Source organism: Miscanthus floridulus, chromosome 10 (assembly GCF_019320115.1).
Source record: "Miscanthus floridulus cultivar M001 chromosome 10, ASM1932011v1, whole genome shotgun sequence".
NCBI classification, from domain to species: domain Eukaryota; kingdom Viridiplantae; phylum Streptophyta; class Magnoliopsida; order Poales; family Poaceae; genus Miscanthus; species Miscanthus floridulus.
Window position 1 is genome coordinate 135,130,167 of NC_089589.1, and position 9,879 is coordinate 135,140,045.

The following is a 9,879-nucleotide window of genomic DNA, read 5'->3' on the forward strand; positions in this document are numbered from 1 at the left end:
TTTAATTGGACTGGAATAAACAAAATTTGTGATGAACATGCATGTAACTACTACTACTTTTTGCATATTTTATGTCTGGAACGAACCTGGGATGGGAGGCAGAAACAGTGAGATGGAGCTCCACTCCACGTCCGTACCAGAGATTAACCTCTAGTTCTTCAACCAACCTGGGATGGGAACCAACAGGATTTGTTTATACGTACACATAGGAAACAAACATTGACAAGGATTTCGTTGAAGAGCTAAGGGAGAAGAAAAAGGGGCTCACCTTTTCCCTGAGTGTCGAGTTGGTGCTCTCGGATTCCTGGAATCCACCGATCGAGCAGGTGCCTCAGATCTGGAGAGCAATCAAAGCCAGCAGCAAGGATTAGTTGGACTGGCGGCTGCTCTCCGGGATCACGCTAAGAAGCTGGATAAAAAATGAGTTGTCCTTCCCCACCAATATCGTCAGGTGCGTTAGTTATTACCTGAAGCCCCCCCACAAGAAGTCAAGGAAGCCTATATCGCGATCGACGTACTTGCCGAAACTGCTCTGCACCACGTCGACGATCACCGCGGCTGCCGCTTTGCTGCCGCTGGCTTGAGGATGATCGAGAGGGCGGCGATAAGGGGTGTCGGGGCTTGACGACGTCGAAGCGGCTCCGCCTTGCTGCACGGTTCGACGAGGCGACGTCGTGGTGATGACGCTGCTCCCGTCGGCGAGGCGGACCCGGCTGCTCCTCGGCGTCGTGCTGGATCCGCCTCGCCGGAGTAATGGATCAGAGTCGAAAGGGAGGAGCAGAGTCGAGGACCAGTACTTGCTGGTCTTGCTGGATCAAAGCAGCGAGGTGGCGAAGGGAGGGAGGCGACAGAGCGCAGTAATGGGGACTGGACTGCGACGGAGGAAGAAGAGCTGGGCAAGATGGCAGAGAGCCGATAAATAAAGCGGAGGAGAAGGCGATGGCCGGCCGGCCGGGCAAGCAAGCGAAAACGCGTGCCACGTGCCGAGCGCCTGAAGAATCTAGCTGGACGGTGCCATGCTAATGCTTTGCTTCACAGTGAGATCGAGTGAAGTCAAGCCAGCGTACGTGGCTATATAGCTGGTGTGCTGGTCTATTCATTCTTAACAGGTCATTGGCCATGCATTTCGTCACTCATCAGAGAACCTAAGACAAGGTTACCCACATCTGTGGCCATATCAAGACTCGATCCAAGGCTTGAGACATCTCGATCTACTAGTTGCTTAGTTACCAAGACAAGCTTTTATTTTACTGGCTTTAGTTGCAAAAGTAGCGTTACCGGTAGAGCTGAAAATATTCGATTCCTTGTACGGTATTTTGATGGTAGAGCTGAAAATCACAGGTGAAAAGAAAAACTAAAGTACGTGAAGACTAATTTTACGGTATATTTTGCTGGCTCGCTCCTAATTTTGTACGAAAATTCTATTTCAGGATGGAGTGTGTAGCTTTTTTGGGGGGAACTTTTGCTATGTTTTTATTTTTCACATTGAAAGCCTTGCTGTGTGGAATACTAGTGTATTATATTAAATAGTTAGCGCAGAATTGTTAAGTATCCTCACTTGCACTGTACTACGTGGCTAGCATGAGCATGAGAGTGTATGTTGTTATTACTCTTCTCCCACTATTAATTTTGAACGGGGGTTTAAGGAGGGCGGGAAGAGTAATATGGAACGCTTTGGATATGGAACGCTTTGGATGGTAGTATGAGGCATGTGGCCGGAGTGGGCCACTGGGAAGGGCAGCAACACAAAAAGTGCCTATCTATACAAAGTTTTAGAAACTTGCCAGAATTGATTTCCTACTCTACTTGGCGCAAAGCGGAAGCGGAAGAATCCAAACCCACCAACCTGACCAGCAACGCTTGGTTGCGGTGTGGTGTGGACTCAATTCCCACTCCGACACCGAGAGCAGCAACGTACGTACGTAACAACGCTGTTAGTCACTCTCAGACAGATATCTTTGTGAGATATCTGTCTGAGATGTTCAAGACGGCCCTCCGCGACCACCGGCCGGATCGAGTTGGCGCTACCAACACTACTGGACGCCGCTACCGCCGAAGCCAAGCTGCAACACGCACCCTGTGATGGCCATGAACTCATGGAACGCCACGGCTTTCCGTTCCCGGCGGTGGGGGCGACGGCGACGTGTGTGCCAACAACCCCCGGACGCGTACGTGCCGCGCATATATCCCGTTGCACGTACGGCGACTCCACGGCCGGTTGGCTCGCTTTCACGAGTCCACGACAAACTGAAGTAATACAACGTGTGCTTGCGCGCTTTTCACATGATGATCGGCATGGATCGATGCATGGGCATACGAATCCTTTTTAATTAATCTGCAACGACGGAACACGTACAGCTACAAGTTCTTTTTGGACAATTGAAAGACTTTTGCGATCCATGCTTTAATTTGTTCGAAATAAACATACAGTTTCAAGGGAGGTGTTCCGTTCCTCTTCTGTGTCCGCAGGCTAGCTCAGCAGCATCTCCTATCCGCGCATGGGTCATGGCACGCGTATATTGATATAATATCAATGGTGGTGCTCTACGCGAGCCATCTCATCAGATAAATAACAGAAGCACCAGCACTCGGACGACGTCCGCGGCTGCTCCGCTCCGTCCGCTTGGATAAGCGTGCTGCTCGCACCAGCTCTGTTCCCCGCGCTCGTATTTGAACCGCCCCGCTTTAGATCCGCTGACCACGCTGCTCGGATGACTCGCCTCCACCTCTTCCACACCGGCGTGGCGCCCATCTCTTCAAGGCCGCCCGGAAGACTCGCCCGCACCTCTTCCACAACAGCACCGCGATGCCTGTGCCTCCTTCCCACACCGCCAACGGCGGCCTGCGCCTCCTCCACGCGTCGGTGGTAGCGGCTTGACCCTGCCCGTCCTCATGGACACCAACGCCGACGGTCTGCACTTGCAACATGAAAACACTCGAATGCAACATACATTTGAAACAGGTGAAACATTTAAGACATACGCTTGCAACATGTGTATGAAACATATGCAACATCTAGACAAAACAATTACAACATGAAGAAACTCTTACTGAAATATAAGACTGAAATCACTGAAACATTTGGAACGTACTTGATGTAGACAAGGCCCGATCTTCCGAAAGGTATGATAGCGTCGATTAGTGGAGACTCGACGTTTACGATCTAGGCTTCGAATCAAGACTGATTCGGACCCCCGCAACCATTACACCACTCCTCCGTTGGTTATCAACCACGCGAACGCGATTGACCTCGCCGAGAAGGTTAATCGCCACAGGCGAACAAGATAAAAAACAGGGGCCCTGGTTCACAGCAAGCGGCCTTGGCGACGCAGTTGCAGCAAAACGACGTCTGTTTCACGAGGAAATGAAGAACTAAACAAAACCCAAACCCTAAGGAAAGCGACGACTGCTAATTATAGAGTCTTGGGCGTCACCCCCCTGGACGCGCCCCTAATGGGCCTAAACATGATACACGGTCCAACAGACCAAAAGACGGCGTCGCAGCACTCTGGCAGATTCTGGACGTTGACTTGTTTCGACGATTCCCGTTGATTCCGAAGAGCTTTTGACGTGAGACCACTTGCATTGGCTTCCTTATCGAATTAGCTTTCCATCCACATGTGGATCGTCGAAAACGGAGCCCGGACGCGACCATGTGACCAGTTTTATTATAGACTGGTCCTGGAACCCGAGATGTGCTCCAACTTCAGTTGGACTGGGCCTCCACCATGAGAAAGATGAATTGGACGCCCATGATGGACCTCCTCCTCTCCTTGCCTTGTATGTGACGGAGTGATGTCCTTATCAGTACTGTTGTAACATATGTGTGAAAACATATGCAACATCTAGATAAAAAATGATACATACGTCTAGAAATAGATTAAATATTTTGAACAAATGTTTGCAGCATGCTTCTAAAACACTTACAACATATGCAACATATGCAACATCCTCCGATTTACTTTTGCAATATCCATAAGAAACAACTGCAACATACCTTTGAAACAACTTAAACACGTGAAATATACATTTACAAAATAGGGTAGTGGAAGCTTGGGCCGGTCGATTCCCGTTGTTGAGGTCGGAGCCGGGCACATGATTTCAACATAGAAATCAAAATGTTGAAATGGTTACTAGCTCTTTTTTTTAAAAAAAAAAGTGTTCTCACTTGCGCACAGTACAGTACTTGCAAGTTGCAACGGTCAATCCATCTCTGCGTGCTCGTGAGTGTGGACTTCATTGGGAGAATGCTGAACAATCGATGCTGATTTGGCAGCTGGAAAGCAAGCACACGACACACGAGTCCACCATGCTGATTTGGTACTCCTAAGTCCCAACCTAGTTGTTGAGTGAGTTTTGCGTGGACTTTGCTTTGCTAGGTGAGCCAAACCTTACCAACCCTGGGGGCAAGCTATTTTCGCTCGCATGTTACAGCGTAAATCACAAGCCCCGAGGTGATACACAGCAACGGAACCAAATAAGATGTTTGCTTCAATTTTCTAGCTCGATAAGATCATTTGAGATTCAAAGACGGAACCAAATGTGTCCTAGATAATTTCCATGGCCATTAACTATTGTGCCGACTAAGTAAAATGCCGATGAGATATTATTTTTGTTAATAAAGAGAGAAAATAAAATGGTTTCTAACACACACACACACACACACACACATATATATATAGACACACACACACACAAAAAAAAACAAGGTATGAGAAAGACGACATTTGACTAGACAAATTTGAGGAAACTATCCATAAAAATGTGTTTTCTATGCGGTGAATGACTTAGCAAGTATATAAATCATTTCATAATTTAGACTCCTCCAATGTATTCAAACAATATAGAATATAGATTAAACTTTAGTCAGCTAACAATTGAATATAGTAACTATTGGACTAACTAGAGTGATTCTAGTATATCCAAATAGTTTCTAGTACCTACTCTGTTCCGAAATATATGCCATTTGTCTGACATCACCAAGTCAATTGTTTTAGATTTTTTTTTTAAAAAAAATATGTCATGCGTTACGTGCTCCTGGTCACGCTGTTGCATGCATGTTGCACGCGTGCATGGACCCCGGGGACTCTACATACTCTTTTTTGGTTGTAAAAAGGATTTGCATACGTATTATGTCCTACTACTAATGACGTTTGCTAAAACTTGTAGAGTTAAAGCAAATCTTAGCTCGAGTAAATATAGGCGAGGTGGCAAAAATCATTCTCTCAAAAGACGTAATCAATTTCAAAACCATGCACAACGTGAAGTATAGCACGTACTATACCGTAAGTAATATATGCTGCTAGCTGCACTTTGTAGTTTATCTCCATGCATGTTTAAACTTGAGATTTATTTTTCTTGGCCCTGAAGTGGGTTTGACTTACTTTCTTGACCTGAACTTACCTATTTGGCCAAAAAGTTAACTTTAGTTACTTATGTGGCCCTTCCACTAGTTTGAGGACTTAACGGTTTATGTCAAGGTTGCAATGACGATTTGGCCCTGACTGAAAAATGATTTAGGGCAGCTCAGTTCGTCAGTGTTTAGTTTTGAGGAATGTTTTCAAACCATGTAAAATATTTCTTAAAATTTAACAAAGGCAAGCTAAACTCTGCCTGATTCATTTTTCACCCAGGGCCAAAATCGTCATTTGACTTGATAGAAAAAGAAGAAAAGAAAAGTAACCGATCTATGTCCAGCCAAAGTGTAAGGATCCAAATCCAATCCACCAACCGGCCGGCAGACATAGACAGATAGTGGAGCAGGAGGTACACGTCCTGTCCGGTCATACTCCAATATATATCGTTTTCTTCCCCTCCGACCGTACCAAAGCTAGCTCCTTTTGACGGCAGATTTCTTTCAGATTTATTGCCGTTATATGAATTCTGATGGGTGGCGTGCTGGACGCTTGTCATTATTATACTATTACGATAACGATATGATATATGATGGGGCATATTTTCACCGGTGAGTGCACGATTACTAGCTGATCGACTAACTTACTCCTATTTCTGTTTTGTTCCTTTAAAAAAAATTACTCGAATTTCTTAACTTAGTATTCTCCGTAAAAAAAGTAAAGTCATATTTTATTTTACTTAAATATACAAGTAGATCGGGATGTTGCAAAAATTCCGATGGGCGCCACGACCCTCCCTCGCGTCCCACCGGATCTGGACGGCGGGCTCGAGCAAGCCACTGACCCTCCCCTACCTCGGCCGGCGGCACCCTCCCCAGATCGGCAGTGTCTCCTCTCCCTTGGCCGACGGCAGGCATGGCGGGGGCGGGCGGGTGCGCACCATGCAGCGCCGCGCCGATCCATCTCGCCCGTCGCAGAAGGGGAAGCAGGGGAGGCCTACGCCTGCGCTTGGCACCCATCCATCTCGCGCCATCGGCAGGAAGGGGAGGCCTGCGCCACCGCAGTTCCCCACCAGGTAGGTCATGGTTGCGTGGCGATGCTGTGTTTCAAGTGTTTCAGGACGTTTTTCAGACATGTTGCAAGCCTATGTTTCAAGTGTTTCAGTTGTTTCAGATGTATGTTTCAATTGTTTTATGCGAATGTTGCAAAAATAGATCGAGATATTGCAATATGTTGTAATGGTTGTACACGTATGTTACAAGCGTCTATCCCCAATGTTTCATATGTTTTTTGTACATATATGTGTCAAGTGTTTCAGACGCATGTCTCAAGTGTTTCATCTGTCTTCTTTTGTATGTTGCAAGTGTTGCATCTGGATGTTTCAAAAGTATATCGGGATGTTGCACATGTTGCAATGATGTTTCAACTGAATGTTGCAAATGTTTCATCTGTTTTTTACGTATGTTGCAAATGTTTCATCTGGATGTTGCAAACGTAGATCTGGTGTTCGGATGTTATAATGGGACCCACCTGTCATAGTCACCTGCTTGCACTTGTTGCGCCCACGTGCATACGTGCGGGACGAAATAAGGAGAGCTTCCATTTTCCTTGTTCTGTAACTCGAATATTTCTTGTGCATCAACCGGAAAAGGCGTACTGCAGTTCAAAAAAAAAATTGGATGATGTAAGCCGCCGCGCTATGGAGATCCGAGCGCCTACAGATCTGTGCACTGCTGCACCAGGAGGCGGTGTGGCACCACGCCGATCCAAAGGCGATTTAATTTGGTGTGTTCCGATCCCGGCTGATGATAGTCTTGTAGACTTGTGCTACTAACTGATCGGTAGTAGTAGCTCACGAGGTAGGGTGCTCGGCGGCCGCACGCATGTGCTTGCGTGCTCTGTCCACCACCACTTTGCCTACCGGCCGGGCTCCAGACGATGACTCAATCAAAAAGCACGAGTCAATGTAAGTAAATGCAACACCACGATCTCATCTGAACGGGAAGGGTCAGTACACTCACTGACTGATCGGCATTTGATCATGCACTAATTAATATTGTAAGATATACATGATCGATCTTCACTGCTGGCAAAATAAGAAAATTCTTCTAAAATTATCAGTACAAGGTTTATAATAAAATTAAAGCAAAAACTTGGAATTATTGGAGTACTAGACGAAACGTGTCACTATTAATTATGTACATGGTATATACACAGAGAAAAAAAGGTGAGATAATCTCCTGACCAAACACACCAAATATACTTCTGGAAGCTCTTTACACCTCAGATCAGATCAGATCAGATCAGATCTTGTTTTGAGCAAGACTTTACACCTATCAGGTTCAATTCACCGTAGTCCGTGGTCCGTGGAGGTGGTGGCGTGGGAATCTTATTGGGAGTTGTTGCCGCCGCTGGGCATGTGGCTTGTGGAGCTATATCTGCTATTTTCAGCTAAAAACAGGCAGGAGCGCGGCGGAGGCCCGAGGTAGCCGTGGCGTGAAGGGAATGTGTACACATGCAGCCACACAGGCCGCGCGCGCTCTCTTCACTTTTTAGCACTTTCTAACTAATTGGTACGGTGGCCAATGGACGGTGGAGGTAAATGGCATCTTCTTAATTTGCGTGGCCTGTCTCTGGCCGGCCAAGTACACCACGGATGGAGCATCCTACAAATCTAAATCGCTAGGACCAGTACTGTGCTGTGCATCAAAACTGGGTCGACCCAAATAAATGAAGAGTTAGTTAACCTAAGCATTTTATTAGTTTGTAGAATAATGTGGAGAGGCACACTACAATTAGTGCACACGAGAGAACAAAAGGGCCACGCCCCCTGATGCAAGACGCTGGTTCGCGTCTGTCCATGGGTGTGCATGTCCAGCTTGTGTCACCAATCAAGGTGCCGGGGCATATCCTATCCACTCCGCCAATTGTCTAATCAAATAAGAAAATGTCATCCTTTTGTGCAAAGTTGATCAAGGAAAGAAATTCATGGCGAGAGCGCTCTTTTTTTTTTAGAAGGATCTATATGAGTCCCGCATTCTTTTAGAAGGAACTCCAGGTGGGGACGATGAGTCTCCACCTAATATATTGACCACAAATACAGCTAAACTGGAGGTGGAGGACAGTATAGCCCTTGCACAATGTGCCTACATAGAGTGTTACACTAAAAGATAGGAGAAAGGGGAAGATTACTCTTCTTTCACTATTGTTTCTACCCTATTAATTCACCATCTTTTTCTTTGCTACATCCATACCAAAAAACGTCCTCCACTGAGAAGCCCACCATCCACCCACTCAGATAAACAACATCTTTAAAATGGACTGTCCAGATTTATTCTAAGCCTTCTCTATTTACTCACTCAAGTCCAAGGGCCAAGATCACGTGTGTCAATTCAACGTCCTCAGCCAGTCGCGCCGGCGCCCAACGAAAGCCCGAAGACGCGTGCCACCGCTAATCACGCATGCGACCGCGACTCACGTGGAGACTAACACGCCCGATCGCCCGTTGCTCCCAATGGCGGCGCACACGCTCGCCTCCCTGCGGCGCCACACTCACCGCTATTCACTGCGCTGATCGCGCATGGCCGCCCGAGCATTCCCGTCGATATCACCTGGATCGCTTTTGGGCCAGCCCCCCGAACCCTAATCGAAAGATTTGATTTACTGTAACATTTTCATGACTTTGGGGTGTAGACATTCCAAATAAATAAAACATCACATATAGGTTTTGTTAAGCAGACCGAGCACACACATGTAACATAAACATGCAGTTTTGTAATTCTTCATCAATTCTACGTACACATCACTAACCTAACAAAGTTTGTGCTATATATCGTAGCATTAGATATCGAATTACAGTAGTTCACGGCAGAAGGGGTCGTCAACTTTTGCGACTGGGTTTTGCATTAATTTGTTCAAAATAAACATACAGTTTCAAACTTTTGAACATCATCAGATGCTCAACTTTAATTAAGTGGAGTGGGGGACAAAAAGGGCGGGGTGGGGACCACGAGAGTGACAGGGGCCTTACCTTGTTTATTTCCTTTCTCTTCTGGGTCAGTAGGCTAGCTCAGCAGCATCATATCTTCGAGTCATGAATCAATCATGACAATCAATTCAATACGAAAAATGCCCAAAGTCACCCCCCAAATAAGGAAAAAAAACAAAAACAAAAAACACAGCGATCCTAAGAACAATAATCTAGGAAAAGGAACATGAAACAGACAACTCAAATGGGCTAACATGATGATGGCTTTTTTCGCCCTGTGGTCAAAGACTGGGGACGTGTCGTACTCGTTGAGCTAGCTTGCATGCATGCAGATGTGATGTCGTAGTCCACCAAAACCGGGATGCATGACGCACGCACACGCCATGCAAGCAGCAACACGAATATGCACAGCGCAACGGTGGTGGTCTGGTGGACGGTGGTGGTCGAGTTGACGATATTTTGATGATGAGCAGGTAGAAAGACAGGGGAAATCAACGTACGTAGTATTGATGAAAACTTTAGTAATTTTTTTTTAAA